Below are 22299 nucleotides of genomic sequence, written 5' to 3' on the forward strand. Positions count from 1 at the left end.
TTTCTTCCTTTAAAGGGAGTTTTTCCTATCCACTGTCGCACCTAGTGCTTGCTCAGAGGGGATTGTTGGGGTTTTCTGTCCTCTATCTCTTTCCTCTTTTCTATCCCTTTAATTTACCCTCTTCTTAAACACCCCCCCCCCTCTATTTCCTCAATAATTTAATAATAAACACAATTGGCTGCATTTTAAATGTGTCTGAACAATGTCTTCATTCAAGAATGAATTGTCTTTGTCATGGACTCATGTATTGTGTGTTTTCCTCGGGTTGGTGATTCTCATGGTCGTTCAGCCCAGGAGTCCAGTGTTTTAGTGTTTTAATCACATTTAGTGTTACATTTTAGATCACCATAATAGGATATCCGCAATTTAGGATTCAGGCATTTGTTTTAGTTCAATATCGTAATCATTCTATGATTGAGGAATTTTACAGAACCTTCAGTCAGCAGCAATAACTTCAATTCATTGACATTTGCAAGCATTCCTTATATACACAGCATTTCAGTCAGGTTGAGGTCTGGACTTCCATGCTGTAGATTTGCTGCTGTGCTTGGGGTCATGATCCTGTTGCATGACCTAATTTAAGAGAAGCTTTAGCTGTCGGACAGATGGCCTCACATTTGACTCTAGAAAACTCTGGCATACAGAGGATTTTGTCGACTGCAAGGTGCCTATCTCTTGTGGCTGCAGAACAAGCTTAAATCAAAAAATTATCCACTGCCACTGCTATGAATCCTGGGATAGGGTGGGCCACGAGGGATACACCCGAATCATCGCTTCAAATCCAGGTAAAAGGAGGATGCATTTGTGGGTCACATTTGGAGCAGCCTTTGTCGCCTGGTTGTCACGTAATCGGCTGTTAAAGGCAGCCTCAAATCACAAAACAACCACAATGGACCAAAGTGCCTTACAGAAGATTAAATAGATAAAACAAATAGAAAGAAAACCACAGAAAAGGAGAAGGATAAATAAAAAAAAACATATAAATTACACATATTTAACAAACATGATTTCTTAGTTTGGAACATTTCTCAGTCACCTTGCAATCATGGGTTCTCAGTCACCTTGGGCACTTCCATTACAGAAGTACTAATTTTACCCTCCTGAAAATGTAGCTATAATTCAGGAAGGTAAAAAAAATGGGAACAGTGATTTAATCTATTTGGATTTATCTTTTAAGTTAAATATTTCTGTGCTTTCATCATCTTACAATCCGGTGATTGCAGCCATTCCCCAAATCTCTGTGAATGGTAACCATGTCCTTTGATCAATGGTCATTGATCAATGATCATTCAAATTTGCATTGTAATGATCAAGGAACTGACCTACCAACCCATTGTTCATTCAGTGGTGCTAGTTTGAGTCATTGTGCAAATGTACTGTTTATAAGGTTGGGGTAACATGCAGTCAGCTGAGACTGAAGAAGTCACTTGGATGAGTGACGAAACGTTTCTCCCACAAAACGCTATGTCCAGATGAACAGATTCAACTTTTGGAGATACTGTAGTCACCGATTTAAGAGGCTTTAATTTGTAAAAATTAAAGCGATGAGTAAAATTGGAGTTTCAAGTCTACAGGTCTACTTATATTTGTGTAAATATAAATCTACACGTTTGTGAATATTTTTTCTGCTACTTTAAACCTCAAACGCACGTGTGGAACGTTTTTATGTGTGATATGAGACAGTACATGAGATATCGGCAGCATTTGCAGGTCATGCGTGACATTTATATGACCTTTCATTTGGTGTTTAAGCTTTAATGAAAAGCCGACAACACAAAACTGGCGCAAAGCAGGCGATAAACAAACAAGAAAGAAAAAGCCGATCAGCTGATCATTGATCAGTTTCATGATTGAAGTAGAGACAGGAGAGGAGGGGAGAGAATGAGAGAAGAAGAATCAGCTGTGCAGCGTGTAAACAGAATAAATCCAGCTTTGTGTCTTTTTCATTGTAGCTGAAGTCCGGGACAAACTGTGTTCCTTTTCAGCTCAATACAAAACCTGTAATATTGTCTCTGAATGTGGGACCATTCCATTTTTAAGGAGCCGTTGGCAACTCTACTAACTAACCTTATGAATAAAATAAAGTTCACCATCAGTAACATCACAGCACCCACCCAGCTGTATACAAACTCCGTCATGCTAGCTAGTACGCAGTAAGAGTTATTGTAACTGACTGTAAAGAGTCAGCACAAGGAAAATAAACTCCACCTAAACTTGGTTTATATCTGACCCAGATAGACTGCAGGTCATAACTTCTTACCTGAAGTTCAGTTCACCTGACGCCTGACCAGCGGCTGCCTCGGGTCTCCCTCCTCCTGCCTACCCTTCCCTCATCCACCTGCTAGCCGCCGTGGAAGCTCCGCCATGCTCGATGGCCAGTCCAGCTATGTTAAACTGTTAATCTTTCACGAAAAACTGTTTTCTGTGGTGCTGTCTTTTCGTGCTTGGCTCTCCAACCTTTGCTAACATGATCCTCATAGCCGATGCTGCATTCACTTACACTCGGATATCTGAGCTTCACTGTGAAAACATAATCGTACATTTGATATTTCATTGGATTTTATTGTTTTGGCTTCGGGTGGCACCTGGGTGGCCAGTCTGGTTGGGGGTGGTCTGTGCCTCCCAGGCCACCCCGCTGGACACGCCACAGCCGGATGGCAAGAAATCGTTCGCGATGTCCTATCGGGCGCTTCTCGGGCGCTGATAATTGGCGTCTGTCTTGTGTCAGTGACGCAAAAGACGGATTTAATGCGACTTGACCGCTCACACAGCAGTCGCTTTCTAAAACATCGGATATGTATCGGATTCAGGACCACATACGAAAGTGACCCAGATCGGATTTGAAAATATCGGATTTGTGCCGTTCACACTGTCATACCATGATCGGATATGGGTCACATAGGGTCAAAAAATCGGATTTGATGCGCTTTCGCCTGCAGTGTGAACGTAGCCTTAGGTTATGTTGTGGTGATCCTCTGGTTGAGGGATGGGTGTTCATACTGGAGTGCAAAATTAAAACCAATGGAAGATGGACAAGAAAAGTTCAAAGCCATCAGGTGCTCAGTTTAGAAAAAGAGAAAAGAAGAGGAGAAGAAACGAACAAATGATACAGGTAAACAGATGTGTCATTGGATAATGGCAGGTCATCCTGAAACAATCAGAATCAGAATACTTTATTAATCCCTAAGGAAATAATGTGGGTTACAGTTGCCCCAAGAAGAAATGGTAAAAATAGTAACAGTAACAGACTAAACTCCAAACAATACATTATGTTACAGATTTTAATATTAATTAGTCATTGTCAGTTGTTGATTTGTCCTGTTCTCATTGTATGACGAATTATGATGGCTGTTTGGTAGCCGTTTGCATACTATGTATACTCTCTCTCTCTTCATATGTGTGTGTGGACAACAGTTTTATGTTAATGTACAATCCTTAACATGTTTTGTGTGTGTGTGGGGCAGAGGGAGTGTTCGACCAGGGCGCCAAACAGGCTAGGACTGCGTCTCTCTATATACTGGACTGTATGTAGCGGAGATGACAATAAAGTTTACTTTGACTTCAGCAGCGCAGCAGGCGCACGAGAGGGCTCTCGCGCTCAGTTTTCGTGTATAGAATTTCGAAAAAACATCAGTGCAAATTATAAGTCTGTATCATAATGTCCGGTGTTTTCGTGTTTGTTGTTTTGTTTTTATTTTGTTTTATTTTTGCGAGTTGGTTATTAGATGCTGCTCCAGCCAGCCAGAGAATCCCCGCAAGCAGTGCATAAGAGCAGCAGGCGCACCTCGCAAACGGAGGGCGCCCTTACTCCCATCAAATGGGCGATAGAAAACCGATCGGTGCCTATGACATTCCCAATATGCGCTGGCTGCCGTCGGAGCAGCATGAGTACGAGCATTTTTTTTTTTTTTTTTTTTTTGCCGATGCCCGTGATGCCGCCCCCATCACGATGCCGCCCGGCAACCGCCCGTGTCGCCCGTATCTAAAACCGCTACTGATGAGATCCAAATATATGCCAATGTCAACACATGTTCATGTTGATGAGGTTTACTGAACAAATTTGAATCATCACAACAACCAAAATGTTAGCAACACATTATAAAGTTTATTATTATCACTATGGTAACCATGGTTATGTTTGTTACCTGCTAACTCAAACACATTCTGTAGGTGTCACATTTTGAGGACTGTAAGTTCACACACTTTCAGACTTTTGCAAACCGGAGTTGGAGATTGCAGAGAGAAGACGAAGTGTTTTGTAAAACCTTTACAAGTTCTACGGATTATTTGCTCAAACAACAAAAGTGCAAACATGTTTTGCTGGACTCTAAGAAGAAGAAAGGCACAGCCTGATTTGTCATGTTTTTTAATAATATTTAAAAAAAAAATGCTGTTTTTGTGCAGCAGTTCTTATTAAATCACATGCTGTTTGATTTATTTGAAACAGATAAAGGAGGATACTGTGGGTGTTGGAGAGGACCCACTGAAAAGTACGATCTTTGCTCTCTGTCACATTTTTACTATGTTTAAAATTATGTTTATGTATACATTTATAAATACACATATAAACATGCATGCACAGTTTTCTCATTTGAAAGTAAATATTTGTCTGAATATTTGAGCTGAATCAGTTTTTACTGTGTAAGTTGTAGATTTGTTCCTCTGTGGAGTCCACAGCTTCATGCAGTCGGTTTAGCTGACTTTCTTGAGGCACTGAGGGCAGTTTGAGTGCATTACAGCAGACTGATCTTCTCTGTTATCTTTCCAGTGTGAGTGCACGAAAGGATCTCACAGATGAACATGTGGCCCCTGACACTCCAGCCACCTCTTCTGCACCAGTCTCACCTCCAGCTGAGGCTCAGACGAACAAATCAAAGAAGGCTTCCTGGTGGCGCAGATGGCTTTTTTTTTTTGAGGTGAGTTTACCACTGCAGAGAATAAGCTCTGAACAAACAAACGGTGCAGGAATTTGTGCATCATTTGTTTTAACTGGATTTATTTGTAACTGGCAGAAAAGTCAAAGGTTTTTCCAAAAATGAAGACAAGGCAGAAGACACGGTCGTGCCACCTTCTGAACCCCAACAGAGGTAACGATATTATTTTACTGTCTGAACAAGTTCTGCTGGTACTCCTTCCTTCTTGGATCATGAAGGAGAATCTTTTGTGTTTTGTCCAGTGTTAACCCCGTCAGCCAGTCTGAGGATGTTTTGGTCCTTTTACTGTGTTCCTATTTAAAGCTGATTGATTGCTTTGTGTTTCTTCTCCTGTAATTTCATCACTGTGATTGCACTGTTTGTGTCTTTCTATAACAGTACCATCAGCACTGAAAATGTGAAGTCAAGGACGTTGGTGTCCAGACAGAGGTTTCCTGCCCTCCCAACTCGCTGCTGTTTTTCTGCACGGTACGTTCTACAGAGCCGAGTGTGACACGTGAACAGATGTTATAGGAACATGTGGAGTCTGAATGTTAGGATTGACACTCAAATTCTCATTATGTCATCCATTTTGGTTGAACTAACTGGTGATGTGTTCCTCAAAGAAAAAGGTGACCTTAGATGATGAGCCGCGTTGTCCTGAAGTCAATGAGAGAGATGAGCCAGTTTCCAGGCCGTGTACCCCAGCAGGTCACGGTGGTAGCCAGGGGGCCATGCTAAGAGACCACGTCACACACTGCTGACTAACATACGATGATGAGTTCGTCAATGATGAGCAGTGGCAGAGAACAGCTTACCTGCTGTTCTATGAAAAACAGGTGATTTCTCCCATCAAACAGTTGGATTGTAAATGGTAAATGGTAAATGGCCTGTATTTGTATAGTGCTTTACTAGTCCCTAAGGACCCCAAAGCGCTTTACATCCATCCATTCACACACACATTCACACACTGGTGAATGGCAAGCTACATTGTAGCCTCAGCCACCCTGGGGCGCACTGACAGAGGCGAGGCTGCCGAACACTGGCGCCACCGGGCCCTCTGACCCTGGATTGTGTTGGATACTGTCGTTTATATAAGATTTTATTGTAATGTATAGTATATAAGACTTTTATTTTATTTGTATCTTTTATGTTTATGTTGTTTAGTGTACACCGAGGGCCGTGGGAGCGTTGCAATTACAAATTCTTGTGTATGACCTGTCCAAATGTTTTTTTTGACAAAAGATGACTTTGAATTTGAGCATGTCCGTGCAAATACTCAGTTTATGTTCAAACATGATTTTGTTCTTTTAATTTGCTCAATGACAAAGTTAGGATTTAGTTTAAGGAATGGCTGATTGCAGATTCCTGTTAGAAAACAAGTGTGTTGCATTTATGCAGTGGTTACTATGGTGGCACTTTAGGTGCAAGTGTTGCAACCACTGTAAATGTGACACCATCACCAAAAAATGTTATAAAATCAGAAGAAGAAAGAGAACTCTAATATGATAGCTACACACCAGCTGGACCATTATAACAACATCGCATCACATGAGTAACTTCACCATGACGAGACTTCAAGGACTCCAAGAATGTTCATACAGTGAGGATAAATCATGTTTTTTATTATTTATTATGAAAAAGACACAATATAGATACATAAAATGCAGCAGGAGCTGCAACAGCTAACATGTCAGTTAATTTGACACGTTGATTTATTTATAATTTCTTTTTCTCTCTTAGCTTTTCAGCTCCACATTTTTGCCATTTCTTCCACACTCAACTCTTTTCTACAAGGTGAGCGCACAGTGAAGGAAGGGGAGGCTGATGGCATTAAGAGATTTGATTGGGCAATCTAGGGGCCAGTTAGTTCTTCCCTTTGGTGAAAGCTGGGCTCTTCAGTTCAGCATGGTACAGCTCCAAAGATTCTGCAACATCAAACCCTCTGTCTGCTAATATTACATCACCTGGGCTGAGGCAGTCCAGGTAACAGTTTCTATTTTTGTTTTTAAACTTTAGATATAAAAAAAAACAAGAAAAATAACATTTATCACTCCATCTCGATTCATTTTCATGTCATAAGTGTTAGCAACAGTTCTAGAAAAGGAGAAGTTTGTTCCAGTTTGCAGAAATGTTATTACAAATGTTCAAACTACTGCACTGTAAAATCTAAGTAGTTCCCAGAACTCAAAAAAACTATGCAAACTCATTGCCTCCAGAAAAATTGAGTGCAGTTTACTTAAGATGACTGTTAGGACAACTTCTTCACTGCAAGTATGCAGTACTAAGAATAACAATTTGTGGTAACCTGATTATGATTCAAAATGAATAATTAACAACACTTCTTGTAATGGTGTTAAAATCAGGACAACTTTTATTTTCAAATGCAAAAGTAAAAGAAAATCAGCCAACATACTGGACACATATAATTGTCAATATAATTGTTTGTTGTTCTGCTGAACAATAACAATTATACTGTCATCATTGTTACAGAGATTGAAACTTTATTGATAATTTGTCCAGGTAAAAATGCCCTCCCACAAATGTCATGTGACAACCTCATTGGCTTACAGAGTTTTGACATCACCCACATTTAGAATCTTACCACCACTTTGATCCTTTGATCCTTTGATCCTAAAACCCTTAAATAGGAGTGAGACACAACAACTTTTAGTCTGTTATTCGCAGCATTTACGTTTGCAGCATTCAAACGCTCACCAGAGAAGCCTTTTTGGATCCTTTTCAGAGTCACTGTTCACTGTTTACAGATTCTAACATGTCTCCGAAAAACACAACAAAAAAGAAAATAGTAAAGCCCAGCGCTCCTCTTTGCGATCAAGAGGACAATATTCAACTACAGAAGATGTGCTTGGAAGAAATGGATGAGAAAAATCTCAGGAGAATCACAATACGCGACACCCGCCCCAGCCAGAGTACATCTATTACGCCTGGCAAAGTTTTTTGAACAACGAGCGGAGATTATGTGCCTGAGAGAAGAATATGAGAGAAGGACTGCTGAAGTACATAGATTGTTCAGCCAGCTTGTTGAAAAGGAAGATATTCAAAAGGAGAAAGAAATGGAAGTCCTAGACATGCGCGAAGGATCTTTGAGCTCCAAGCAAAGCTTAATAAAGCTCAAGAAAAACCAACAGAAGAAGTCCTCCAACAGAAGAAAAAACGAGCAGGACAAGGACAAAAGATTCAGGAGCTGCAAGTAAAGCTTGACGAAGCTTTGCAAAAAATAAAGAAATCCTCCAAGAGAAGAAACAACTGGTCATAAAACTCCAAGGCACAGAGATAAATCACAAAGTGCTGAAAGGAAGGGTTGAGTTTCTTCAAAAGAAAGGGCAACAGACCATGAAACAGGAAGATACGGATTGCAAGCTTCAGGACATGGAGAAACACAACAAAGGCTTGCAAATAAAGCTCGATGAAGCTCTGCAAAAAATAAAGAACTCCTCCAAGAAAAAGAGCAAATGGACGTAAAGCAGCGCAAAACTCCAAGGCATGGAGGAAAAGTACAAAGCGCTTCAGGCAAGGCATGATAAAACACTGAACAAGAATAAAGAGTTGCTTCAAGAAAAAAAAGCAACAAGAAATTAAACAGAAAGAAATGGACTGCAAGCTTGAAGACGTGGAGGAAAAAACACAGCGCTGAAAATAAAGTTCGATAAAACAGTGCAAAGAAATAAGGATTTCAAACAAGAGAAAGAACAGCAAGATATGAAAGAGAAAGATCTGGATTGCAACCTTCAGAACATCAAGAAACACAACAAAGGTTTGCAAGTAATGCTTGATGAAGCTCTGCAAAAAAATAAAGAAATCCTTGAAGAGAAAGAAAAGCTGGACATAAAGCAGAGAGACATGCAGTGCCAACTCCAAGGCATGCAGGAAAAATACGGAGCGCAGCAGGTAAAGCTTGATGAAACACTGCAGAAATATCAAGAGCTGCTTCAAGACAAAGAACAACGGGAAATAAAGCAGAAAGAAGAAAAACAAACTCTCCAGGACTTTGAGAGGAAAAACCAAAAACTGCAAGAACGTTATAACAAAATGAACAACAAAACAACTGAACTGGAGAGGGAAAAGAAAACACTGCAAAAACAATGCTCAGACATGCAGAGTAAGCTCAATGACATCCTGAGAAAAAACACAGAACTTGAGGAACTTTCCAACAACTTGAAGTGCAAAAACACTGAGGTGCAGATGTTAAAGCAGCAACTAGAGAAACAAAACAAAGACCTGCAGTGTACACTTCAACAAATCGAGAGAAGTCAGCAGCTAGAAGACACGCACAACAAATTAGAACAGTGTTATACAGAGATGCACAAGGCAAAGCTAATGCAGGAGGCAAAATGTAACGAACTGAAAGAAAGGCTGGAAGAAAAACAAGCCAAATTAGAAGAAGTGGAGAAAACATGCAGGAAACTTGAGAAGGAAAATACACAAATGATCGATGAGTTAAGAACCCTCATCCTAGAGAAAAAAAGTGCTCATGAAAAGCTCATGGAAAAGAAGAAAAACGCCTCCTTTCTTCTGGAGGAGGGACACTCCTGCTTTTTCTACGTTTTCTACGTTTTCTGCTGCTGATGTCACCTCGTCTTCCTCCACCTCTGTTCCATCGTAATTTTCACCTCTCCAATCCTGTCCCCTCCCTTTCCCACCTGACACCTCTCCCTCCCCTATTTCCCTTTAACCCCTAACACCTGTCCCATCTCCCTCCCCTCTCTCTCTCTTTCACCCTCACCCCCCAACCAGTCCCGACAGTTGACTGCCCCTCTAGAGCCTGGTTCTGTCATAGGTTTCTTCCTTTAAAGGGAGTTTTTCCTATCCACTGTCGCACCTAGTGCTTGCTCAGAGGGATTGTTGGGGTTTTCTGTCCTCTTTCCTCTTTTCTATCCCTTTAATTTACCCTCTTGAAGTGCAAAACACTGTCCCATCTCCCTCCCTCTCTCTCTTTCACCCTCACCCCCAACCAGTCCCGACAGTTGACTGCCCCTCTAGAGCCTGGTTCTGTCATAGGTTTCTTCCTTTAAAGGGAGTTTTTCCTATCCACTGTCGCACCTAGTGCTTGCTCAGAGGGATTGTTGGGGTTTTCTGTCCTCTATCTCTTTCCTCTTTTCTATCCCTTTAATTTACCCTCTTCTTAAACACCCCCCCCCTCCCCTCTATTTCCTCAATAATTTAATAATAAACACAATTGGCTGCATTTTAAATGTGTCTGAACAATGTCTTCATTCAAGAATGAATTGTCTTTGTCATGGACTCATGTATTGTGTGTTTTCCTCGGGTTGGTGATTCTCATGGTCGTTCAGCCCAGGAGTCCAGTGTTTTAGTGTTTTAATCACATTTAGTGTTACATTTTAGATCACCATAATAGGATATCCGCAATTTAGGATTCAGGCATTTGTTTTAGTTCAATATCGTAATCATTCTATGATTGAGGAATTTTACAGAACCTTCAGTCAGCAGCAATAACTTCAATTCATTGACATTTGCAAGCATTCCTTTATACACAGCATTTCAGTCAGGTTGAGGTCTGGACTTCCATGCTGTAGATTTGCTTGCTGTGCTTGGGGTCATGATCCTGTTGCATGACCTAATTTAAGAGAAGCTTTAGCTGTCGGACAGATGGCCTCACATTTGACTCTAGAAAACTCTGGCATACAGAGGATTTTGTCGACTGCAAGGTGCCTATCTCTTGTGGCTGCAGAACAAGCTTAAATCAAAAATTATCCACTGCCACTGCTATGAATCCTGGGATAGGGTGGGCCACGAGGGATACACCCGAATCATCGTTCAAATCCAGGTAAAAGGAGGATGCATTTGTGGGTCACATTTGGAGCAGCCTTTGTCGCCTGGCTGTCACGTAATCGGCTGTTAAAGGCAGCCTCCAAATCACAAAACAACCACAATGGACCAAAGTGCCTTACAGAAGATTAAATAGATAAAACAAATAGAAAGAAAAACCACAGAAAAGGAGAAGGATAAATAAAAAAACATATAAATTACACATATTTAACAAACATGATTTCTTAGTTTGGAACATTTCTCAGTCACCTTGCAATCATGGGTTCTCAGTCACCTTGGGCACTTCCATTACAGAAGTACTAATTTTACCCTCCTGAAAATGTAGCTATAATTCAGGAAGGTAAAAAAAATGGAACAGTGATTTAATCTATTTGGATTTATCTTTTTAAGTTAAATATTTCTGTGCTTTCATCATCTTACAATCCGGTGATTGCAGCCATTCCCCAAATCTCTGTGAATGGTAACCATGTCCTTTGATCAATGGTCATTGATCAATGATCATTCAAATTTGCATTGTAATGATCAAGGAACTGACCTACCAACCCATTGTTCATTCAGTGGTGCTAGTTTGAGTCATTGTGCAAATGTACTGTTTATAAGGTTGGGGTAACATGCAGTCAGCTGAGACTGAAGAAGTCACTTGGATGAGTGACGAAAACGTTTCTCCCACAAAACGCTATGTCCAGATGAACAGATTCAACTTTTGGAGATACTGTAGTCACCGATTTAAGAGGCTTTAATTTGTAAAAATTAAAGCGATGAGTAAAATTGGAGTTTCAAGTCTACAGGTCTACTTATATTTGTGTAAATATAAATCTACACGTTTGTGAATATTTTTTCTGCTACTTTAAACCTCAAACGCACGTGTGGAACGTTTTTATGTGTGATATGAGACAGTACATGAGATATCGGCAGCATTTGCAGGTCATGCGTGACATTTATATGACCTTTCATTTGGTGTTTAAGCTTTAATGAAAAGCCGACAACACAAAACTGGCGCAAAGCCGGCGATAAACAAACAAGAAAGAAAAGCCGATCAGCTGATCATTGATCAGTTTCATGATTGAAGTAGAGACAGGAGAGGGAGGGGGAGAGAATGAGAGAAGAAGAATCAGCTGTGCAGCGTGTAAACAGAATAAATCCAGCTTTGTGTCTTTTTCATTGTAGCTGAAGTCCGGGACAAACTGTGTTCCTTTTCAGCTCAATACAAAACCTGTAATATTGTCTCTGAATGTGGGACCATTCCATTTTTAAGGAGCCGTTGGCAACTCTACTAACTAACCTTATGAATAAAATAAAGTTCACCATCAGTAACATCACAGCACCCACCCAGCTGTATATAAACTCCGTCATGCTAGCTAGTACGCAGTAAGAGTTATTGTAACTGACTGTAAAGAGTCAGCACAAGGAAAATAAACTCCACCTAAACTTGGTTTATATCTGACCCAGATAGACTGCAGGTCATAACTTCTTACCTGAAGTTCAGTTCACCTGACGCTCTGACCAGCGGCTGCCTCGGGTCTCTCCTCCTCCTGCCTACCCTTCCCTCATCCACCTGCTAGCCGCCGTGGAAGCTCCGCCATGCTCGATGGCCAGTCCAGCTATGTTAAACTGTTAATCTTTCGCCGAAAAACTGTTTTCTGTGGTGCTGTCTTTCGTGCTTGGCTCTCCAACCTTTGCTAACATGATCCTCATAGCCGATGCTGCATTCACTTACACTCGGATATCTGAGCTTCACTGTGAAAACATAATCGTACATTTGATATTTCATTGGATTTTATTGTTTTGGCTTCGGGTGGCACCTGGGTGGCCAGTCTGGTTGGGGGTGGTCTGTGCCTCCCCAGGCCACCCCGCTGGACACGCCACAGCCGGATGGCAAGAAATCGTTCGCGATGTCCTATCGGGCGCTTCTCCGGCGCTGATAATTGGCGTCTGTCTTGTGTCAGTGACGCAAAAGACGGATTTAATGCGACTTGACCGTTCACACAGCAGTCGCTTTCTAAAACATCGGATATGTATCGGATTCAGGACCACATACGAAAGTGACCCAGATCGGATTTGAAAATATCGGATTTGTGCCGTTCACACTGTCATACCATGATCGGATATGGGTCACATAGGGTCAAAAAAATCGGATTTGATGCGCTTTCGCCTGCAGTGTGAACGTAGCCTTAGGTTATGTTGTGGTGATCCTCTGGTTGAGGGATGGGTGTTCATACTGGAGTGCAAAATTAAAACCAATGGAAGATGGACAAGAAAAGTTCAAAGCCATCAGGTGCTCAGTTTAGAAAAAGAGAAAAGAAGAGGAGAAGAAACGAACAAATGATACAGGTAAACAGATGTGTCATTGGATAATGGCAGGTCATCCTGAAACAATCAGAATCAGAATACTTTATTAATCCCTAAGGAAATAATGTGGGTTACAGTTGCCCCAAGAAGAAATGGTAAAAATAGTAACAGTAACAGACTAAACTCCAAACAATACATTATGTTACAGATTTTAATATTAATTAGTCATTGTCAGTTGTTGATTTGTCCTGTTCTCATTGTATGACGAATTATGATGGCTGTTTGGTAGCCGTTTGCATACTATGTATACTCTCTCTCTCTCTTCATATGTGTGTGTGGACAACAGTTTTATGTTAATGTACAATCCTTAACATGTTTTGTGTGTGTGTGGGGGGGCAGAGGAGTGTTCGACCAGGGCGCCAAACAGGCTAGGACTGCGTCTCTCTATATACTGGACTGTATGTAGCGGAGATGACAATAAAGTTTACTTTGACTTCAGCAGCGCGCAGGCGCACCGAGGGCTCTCGCGCTCAGTTTTCGTGTATAGAATTTCGAAAAAACATCAGTGCAAATTATAAGTCTGTATCATAATGTCCGGTGTTTTCGTGTTTGTTGTTTTGTTTTTATTTTGTTTTATTTTGCGAGTTGGTTATTAGATGCTGCTCCAGCCAGCCAGAGAATCCCCATAAGCAGTGCATAGCAGCAGCAGGCGCACCTCGCAAACGGAGGGCGCCCTACTCCCATCAAATGGGCGATAGAAAACCGATCGGTGCCTATGACATTCCCAATATGCGCTGGCTGCCGTCGGAGCAGCATGAGTACGAGCATTTTTTTTTTTTTTTTTTTTTGATGCCCGTGATGCCGCCCCCATCACGATGCCGCCCGGGCAACCGCCCGTGTCGCCCGTATCTAAAACCGCTACTGATGAGATCCAAATATATGCCAATGTCAACACATGTTCATGTTGATGAGGTTTACTGAACAAATTTGAATCATCACAACAACCAAAATGTTAGCAACACATTATAAAGTTTATTATTATCACTATGGTAACCATGGTTATGTTTGTTACCTGCTAACTCAAACACATTCTGTAGGTGTCACATTTTGAGGACTGTAAGTTCACACACTTTCAGACTTTTGCAAACCGGAGTTGGAGATTGCAGAGAGAAGACGAAGTGTTTTGTAAAACCTTTACAAGTTCTACGGATTATTTGCTCAAACAACAAAAGTGCAAACATGTTTTGCTGGACTCTAAGAAGAAGAAAGGCACAGCCTGATTTGTCATGTTTTTTTAATATTTAAAAAAAAAAAATGCTGTTTTTGTGCAGCAGTTCTTATTAAATCACATGCTGTTTGATTTATTTGAAACAGATAAAGGAGGATACTGTGGGTGTTGGAGAGGACCCACTGAAAAAGTACGATCTTTGCTCTCTGTCACATTTTTACTATGTTTAAAATTATGTTTATGTATACATTTATAAATACACATATAAACATGCATGCACAGTTTTCTCATTTGAAAGTAAATATTTGTCTGAATATTTGAGCTGAATCAGTTTTACTGTGTAAGTTGTAGATTTGTTCCTCTGTGGAGTCCACAGCTTCATGCAGTCGGTTTAGCTGACTTTCTTGAGGCACTGAGGGCAGTTTGAGTGCATTACAGCAGACTGATCTTCTCTGTTATCTTTCCAGTGTGAGTGCACGAAAGGATCTCACAGATGAACATGTGGCCCCTGACACTCCAGCCACCTCTTCTGCACCAGTCTCACCTCCAGCTGAGGCTCAGACGAACAAATCAAAGAAGGCTTCCTGGTGGCGCAGATGGCTTTTTTTTTTGAGGTGAGTTTACCACTGCAGAGAATAAGCTCTGAACAAACAAACGGTGCAGGAATTTGTGCATCATTTGTTTTTAACTGGATTTATTTGTAACTGGCAGAAAAAGTCAAAGGTTTTTCCCAAAAATGAAGACAAGGCAGAAGACACGGTCGTGCCACCTTCTGAACCCCAACAGAGGTACGATATTATTTTACTGTCTGAACAAGTTCTGCTGGTACTCCTTCCTTCTTGGATCATGAAGGAGAATCTTTTGTGTTTTGTCCAGTGTTAACCCCGTCAGCCAGTCTGAGGATGTTTTGGTCCTTTACTGTGTTCCTATTTAAAGCTGATTGATTGCTTTGTGTTTCTTCTCCTGTAATTTCATCACTGTGATTGCACTGTTTGTGTCTTTCTATAACAGTACCATCAGCACTGAAAATGTGAAGTCAAGGACGTTGGTGTCCAGACAGAGGTTTCCTGCCCTCCCAACTCGCTGCTGTTTTCTGCACGGTACGTTCTACAGAGCCGAGTGTGACACGTGAACAGATGTTATAGGAACATGTGGAGTCTGAATGTTAGGATTGACACTCAAATTCTCATTATGTCATCCATTTTGGTGAACTAACTGGTGATGTGTTCCTCAAAGAAAAAGGTGACCTTAGATGATGAGCCGCGTTGTCCTGAAGTCAATGAGAGAGATGAGCCAGTTTCCAGGCCGTGTACCCCAGCAGGTCACGGTGGTAGCCAGGGGCCATGCTAAGAGACCACGTCACACACTGCTGACTAACATACGATGATGAGTTCGTCAATGATGAGCAGCGGCAGAGAACAGCTTACCTGCTGTTCTATGAAAAACAGGTGATTTCTCCCATCAAACAGTTGGATTGTAAATGGTAAATGGTAAATGGCCTGTATTTGTATAGTGCTTTACTAGTCCCTAAGGACCCCAAAGCGCTTTACATCCATCCATTCACACACACATTCACACACTGGTGAATGGCAAGCTACATTGTAGCCTCAGCCACCCTGGGCGCACTGACAGAGGCGAGGCTGCCGAACACTGGCGCCACCGGGCCCTCTGACCCTGGATTGTGTTGGATACTGTCGTTTATATAAGATTTTATTGTAATGTATAGTATATAAGACTTTTATTTTATTTGTATCTTTTTATGTTTATGTTGTTTAGTGTACACCGAGGGCCGTGGGAGCGTTGCAATTACAAATTCTTGTGTATGACCTGTCCAAATGTTTTTTTGACAAAAAGATGACTTTGAATTTGAGCATGTCCGTGCAAATACTCAGTTTATGTTCAAACATGATTTTGTTCTTTTAATTTGCTCAATGACAAAGTTAGGATTTAGTTTAAGGAATGGCTGATTGCAGATTCCTGTTAGAAAACAAGTGTGTTGCATTTATGCAGTGGTTACTATGGTGGCACTTTAGGTGCAAGTGTTGCAACCACTGTAAATGTGACACCATCACCAAAAAATGTTATAAAATCAGAAGAAGAAAGAGAACTCTAATATGATAGCTACACACCAGCTGGACCATTATAACAACATCGCATCACATGAGTAACTTCACCATGACGAGACTTCAAGGACTCCAAGAATGTTCATACAGTGAGGATAAATCATGTTTTTATTATTTATTATGAAAAAGACACAATATAGATACATAAAATGCAGCAGGAGCTGCAACAGCTAACATGTCAGTTAATTTGACACGTTGATTTATTTATAATTTCTTTTTCTCTCTTAGCTTTTCAGCTCCACATTTTTGCCATTTCTTCCACACTCAACTCTTTTCTACAAGGTGAGCGCACAGTGAAGGAAGGGAGGGCTGATGGCATTAAGAGATTTGATTGGGCAATCTAGGGGCCAGTTAGTTCTTCCCTTTGGTGAAAGCTGGGCTCTTCAGTTCAGCATGGTACAGCTCCAAAGATTCTGCAACATCAAACCCTCTGTCTGCTAATATTACATCACCTGGGCTGAGGCAGTCCAGGTAACAGTTTCTATTTTTGTTTTTAAACTTTAGATATAAAAAAAAAAACAAGAAAATAACATTTATCACTCCATCTCGATTCATTTTCATGTCATAAGTGTTAGCAACAGTTCTAGAAAAGGAGAAGTTTGTTCCAGTTTGCAGAAATGTTATTACAAATGTTCAAACTACTGCACTGTAAAATCTAAGTAGTTCCCAGAACTCAAAAAAAAACTATGCAAACTCATTGCCTCCAGAAAAATTGAGTGCAGTTTACTTAAGATGACTGTTAGGACAACTTCTTCACTGCAAGTATGCAGTACTAAGAATAACAATTTGTGGTAACCTGATTATGATTCAAAATGAATAATTAACAACACTTCTTGTAATGGTGTTAAAATCAGGACAACTTTTATTTTCAAATGCAAAAGTAAAAGAAAATCAGCCAACATACTGGACACATATAATTGTCAATATAATTGTTTGTTGTTCTGCTGAACAATAACAATTATACTGTCATCATTGTTACAGAGATTGAAACTTTATTGATAATTTGTCCAGGTAAAAATGCCCTCCCACAAATGTCATGTGACAACCTCATTGGCTTACAGAGTTTTGACATCACCCACATTTAGAATCTTACCACCACTTTGATCCTTTGATCCTTTGATCCTAAAAACCCTTAAATAGGAGTGAGACACAACAACTTTTAGTCTGTTATTCGCAGCATTTACGTTTGCAGCATTCAAACGCTCACCAGAGAAGCCTTTTTTGGATCCTTTTCAGAGTCACTGTTCACTGTTTACAGATTCTAACATGTCTCCGAAAAAACACAACAAAAGAGAAATAGTAAAGCCCAGCGCTCCTCTTTGCGATCAAGAGGACAATATTCAACTACAGAAGATGTGCTTGGAAGAAATGGATGAGAAAAATCTCAGGGAGAATCACAATACGCGACACCCGCCCCAGCCAGAGTACATCTATTACGTCTGGCAAAGTTTTTTTGAACAACGAGCGGAGATTATGTGCCTGAGAGAAGAATATGAGAGAAGGACTGCTGAAGTACATAGATTGTTCAGCCAGCTTGTTGAAAAGGAAGATATTCAAAAGGAGAAAGAAATGGAAGTCCTAGACATGCGCGAAGGATCTTTGAGCTCCAAGCAAAGCTTAATAAAGCTCAAGAAAAACCAACAGAAGAAGTCCTCCAACAGAAGAAAAACGAGCAGGACAAGGACAAAAGATTCAGGAGCTGCAAGTAAAGCTTGACGAAGCTTTGCAAAAAATAAAGAAATCCTCCAAGAGAAGAAACAACTGGTCATAAAACTCCAAGGCACAGAGATAAATCACAAAGTGCTGAAAGGAAGGGTTGAGTTTCTTCAAAAGAAAGGGCAACAGACCATGAAACAGGAAGATACGGATTGCAAGCTTCAGGACATGGAGAAACACAACAAAGGCTTGCAAATAAAGCTCGATGAAGCTCTGCAAAAAATAAAGAACTCCTCCAAGAAAAAGAGCAAATGGACGTAAAGCAGCGCAAACTCCAAGGCATGGAGGAAAAGTACAAAGCGCTTCAGGCAAGGCATGATAAAACACTGAACAAGAATAAAGAGTTGCTTCAAGAAAAAAAAGCAACAAGAAATTAAACAGAAAGAAATGGACTGCAAGCTTGAAGACGTGGAGGAAAAATACACAGCGCTGAAAATAAAGTTCGATAAAACAGTGCAAAGAAATAAGGATTTCAAACAAGAGAAAGAACAGCAAGATATGAAAGAGAAAGATCTGGATTGCAACCTTCAGAACATCAAGAAACACAACAAAGGTTTGCAAGTAATGCTTGATGAAGCTCTGCAAAAAATAAAGAAATCCTTGAAGAGAAAGAAAAGCTGGACATAAAGCAGAGAGACATGCAGTGCCAACTCCAAGGCATGCAGGAAAAATACGGAGCGCAGCAGGTAAAGCTTGATGAAACACTGCAGAAATATCAAGAGCTGCTTCAAGACAAAGAACAACGGGAAATAAAGCAGAAAGAAGAAAACAAACTCTCCAGGACTTTGAGAGGAAAAACCAAAACTGCAAGAACGTTATAACAAAATGAACAACAAAACAACTGAACTGGAGAGGGAAAAGAAAACACTGCAAAAACAATGCTCAGACATGCAGAGTAAGCTCAATGACATCCTGAGAAAAACACAGAACTTGAGGAACTTTCCAACAACTTGAAGTGCAAAAACACTGAGGTGCAGATGTTAAAGCAGCAACTAGAGAAAACAAACAAAGACCTGCAGTGTACACTTCAACAAATCGAGAGAAGTCAGCAGCTAGAAGACACGCACAACAAATTAGAACAGTGTTATACAGAGATGCACAAGGCAAAGCTAATGCAGGAGGCAAAATGTAACGAACTGAAAGAAAGGCTGGAAGAAAAACAAGCCAAATTAGAAGAAGTGGAGAAAACATGCAGGAAACTTGAGAAGGAAAATACACAAATGATCGATGAGTTAAGAACCCTCATCCTAGAGAAAAAAAAAGTGCTCATGAAAAGCTCATGGAAAAGAAGAAAAACGCCTGTTTCTTCTGGAGGAGGGACACTCCTGCTTTTTCTACGTTTTCACGTTTTCTGCTGCTGATGTCACCTCGCCTTCCTCCACCTCTGTTCCATCGTAATTTTCATCTCTCCAATCCTGTCCCTCCCTTTCCCACCTGACACCTCTCCCTCCCTATTTCCCTTTAACCCCTAACACCTGTCCCATCTCCTCCCCTCTCTCTCTTTCACCCTCACCCCCAACCAGTCCCGACAGTTGACTGCCCCCTCTAGAGCCTGGTTCTGTCATAGGTTTCTTCCTTTAAAGGGAGTTTTTCCTATCCACTGTCGCACCTAGTGCTTGCTCAGAGGGGATTGTTGGGGTTTTCTGTCCTCTCTTTCCTCTTTTCTATCCCTTTAATTTACCCTCTTGAAGTGCAAAAACACTGTCCCATCTCCCTCCCCTCTCTCTCTTTCACCCTCACCCCCCAACCAGTCCCGACAGTTGACTGCCCCCTCTAGAGCCTGGTTCTGTCATAGGTTTCTTCCTTTAAAGGGAGTTTTTCCTATCCACTGTCGCACCTAGTGCTTGCTCAGAGGGGATTGTTGGGGTTTTCTGTCCTCTATCTCTTTCCTCTTTTCTATCCCTTTAATTTACCCTCTTCTTAAACACCCCCCCCTCCCCTCTATTTCCTCAATAATTTAATAATAAACACAATTGGCTGCATTTTAAATGTGTCTGAACAATGTCTTCATTCAAGAATGAATTGTCTTTGTCATGGACTCATGTATTGTGTGTTTTCCTCGGGTTGGTGATTCTCATGGTCGTTCAGCCCAGGAGTCCAGTGTTTTAGTGTTTTAATCACATTTAGTGTTACATTTTAGATCACCATAATAGGATATCCGCAATTTAGGATTCAGGCATTTGTTTTAGTTCAATATCGTAATCATTCTATGATTGAGGAATTTTACAGAACCTTCAGTCAGCAGCAATAACTTCAATTCATTGACATTTGCAAGCATTCCTTTATACACAGCATTTCAGTCAGGTTGAGGTCTGGACTTCCATGCTGTAGATTTGCTGCTGTGCTTGGGGTCATGATCCTGTTGCATGACCTAATTTAAGAGAAGCTTTAGCTGTCGGACAGATGGCCTCACATTTGACTCTAGAAAACTCTGGCATACAGAGGATTTTGTCGACTGCAAGGTGCCTATCTCTTGTGGCTGCAGAACAAGCTTAAATCAAAAAATTATCCACTGCCACTGCTATGAATCCTGGGATAGGGTGGGCCACGAGGGATACACCCGAATCATCGTTCAAATCCAGGTAAAAGGAGGATGCATTTGTGGGTCACATTTGGAGCAGCCTTTGTCGCCTGGCTGTCACGTAATCGGCTGTTAAAGGCAGCCTCAAATCACAAAACAACCACAATGGACCAAAGTGCCTTACAGAAGATTAAATAGATAAAACAAATAGAAAGAAAAACCACAGAAAAGGAGAAGGATAAATAAAAAAAACATATAAATTACACATATTTAACAAACATGATTTCTTAGTTTGGAACATTTCTCAGTCACCTTGCAATCATGGGTTCTCAGTCACCTTGGGCACTTCCATTACAGAAGTACTAATTTTACCCTCCTGAAAATGTAGCTATAATTCAGGAAGGTAAAAAAATGGGAACAGTGATTTAATCTATTTGGATTTATCTTTTTAAGTTAAATATTTCTGTGCTTTCATCATCTTACAATCCGGTGATTGCAGCCATTCCCCAAATCTCTGTGAATGGTAACCATGTCCTTTGATCAATGGTCATTGATCAATGATCATTCAAATTTGCATTGTAATGATCAAGGAACTGACCTACCAACCCATTGTTCATTCAGTGGTGCTAGTTTGAGTCATTGTGCAAATGTACTGTTTATAAGGTTGGGGTAACATGCAGTCAGCTGAGACTGAAGAAGTCACTTGGAAGAGTGATGAAACGTTTCTCCCACTGAAAACATTACGTCCAGCTGAACAGAATCAACATTTTGGGATTCCCTTACCTGGTTGATTAAGCATGCATAAAGATATTTCTGTTCTAAAACTTTTGTACATACAAAATAATATGACAGGACTTGAAGAAAAGTAACACATTTACTCTCATTTAGGGCGACTGAGGCTGGATCAGATGAGTTTTCCACCTACCTTATGTCCTCATAACTGGTGGTAATGGACAGCATGTTGCCTTATCAGCACTGGGGTCTTTTGTTTGATAGTTCCACAGTGCCGTGCCCCTCTGCTCTTTCCATTACAGGGAATGTCTAGAAAGCACAAACCTTTAATAATCACAGCTGAGATCATAAAGTGTAGTTATCCTTCCCTCCTTTCCTTCTGCCTTCCTCCCTTTCCTTCTTCCTTCCTCTTAAGCACTTAAGGGTTGCTGGAGAGGGGGTTGAAGACTATCCCAGCTGCCATAATGTAAAACTCAGGGTACACACTTGACAGTTCACCGCTCAGAATCACATTCCCAATAAATGATTGTAATTCCCAAAAGAATAGACAATTAACCTAAAAAAGCGAGTTGTTGGACTGTGAGAGGGAGCCGGAGCACCCTCAGAGAACACAGCATGCAAACAGCAGCCAGCACATTTACATGCACAACCTTCTTGCATTGTGTATTGTTTTGTTTTTTTTTACGTTATAATTTAAAACAAATCCCTTAATTAAATTAGTGAGTTTAAGTAATGTCCCAGATTTCAGTTTATCGGACATTAGCTACATTTAATAAGAAGATATGAAAAGAGTGATCTCTCTGATGGTTGGTGCTAGAGCACCTCTGTCGCACCTGTGCATACAATATTTGAGTGGGACTTCTCGCCTGGTTTTAGTTTGAGTTTTTTTGAGTTGATACTCCTTGGCTACTGTGACCATTTAAATTTTTTTTTCTGCTCTCAAACTGATGAAAAACGACCTCCCTC

The 22299-nt window shown here is 40.7% G+C and overlaps 1 long non-coding RNA gene across 1 annotated transcript; it reads left to right on the top strand.

The window, feature by feature from the left end:
• The first annotated feature begins 5326 nt into the window (after nucleotides 1-5326).
• Nucleotides 5327-15269, top strand: LOC120441227. Its single transcript, XR_005613895.1, has 6 exons — nucleotides 5327-5402; nucleotides 5540-5752; nucleotides 14388-14431; nucleotides 14709-14855; nucleotides 14953-15029; nucleotides 15253-15269. It is a non-coding gene; the product is annotated as an uncharacterized LOC120441227 (long non-coding RNA).
• The last annotated feature ends 7030 nt before the right edge of the window (nucleotides 15270-22299 follow it).

Source organism: Oreochromis aureus, linkage group 7, assembly GCF_013358895.1.
Source record: "Oreochromis aureus strain Israel breed Guangdong linkage group 7, ZZ_aureus, whole genome shotgun sequence".
Classification (NCBI taxonomy): Eukaryota; Metazoa; Chordata; class Actinopteri; order Cichliformes; family Cichlidae; genus Oreochromis; species Oreochromis aureus.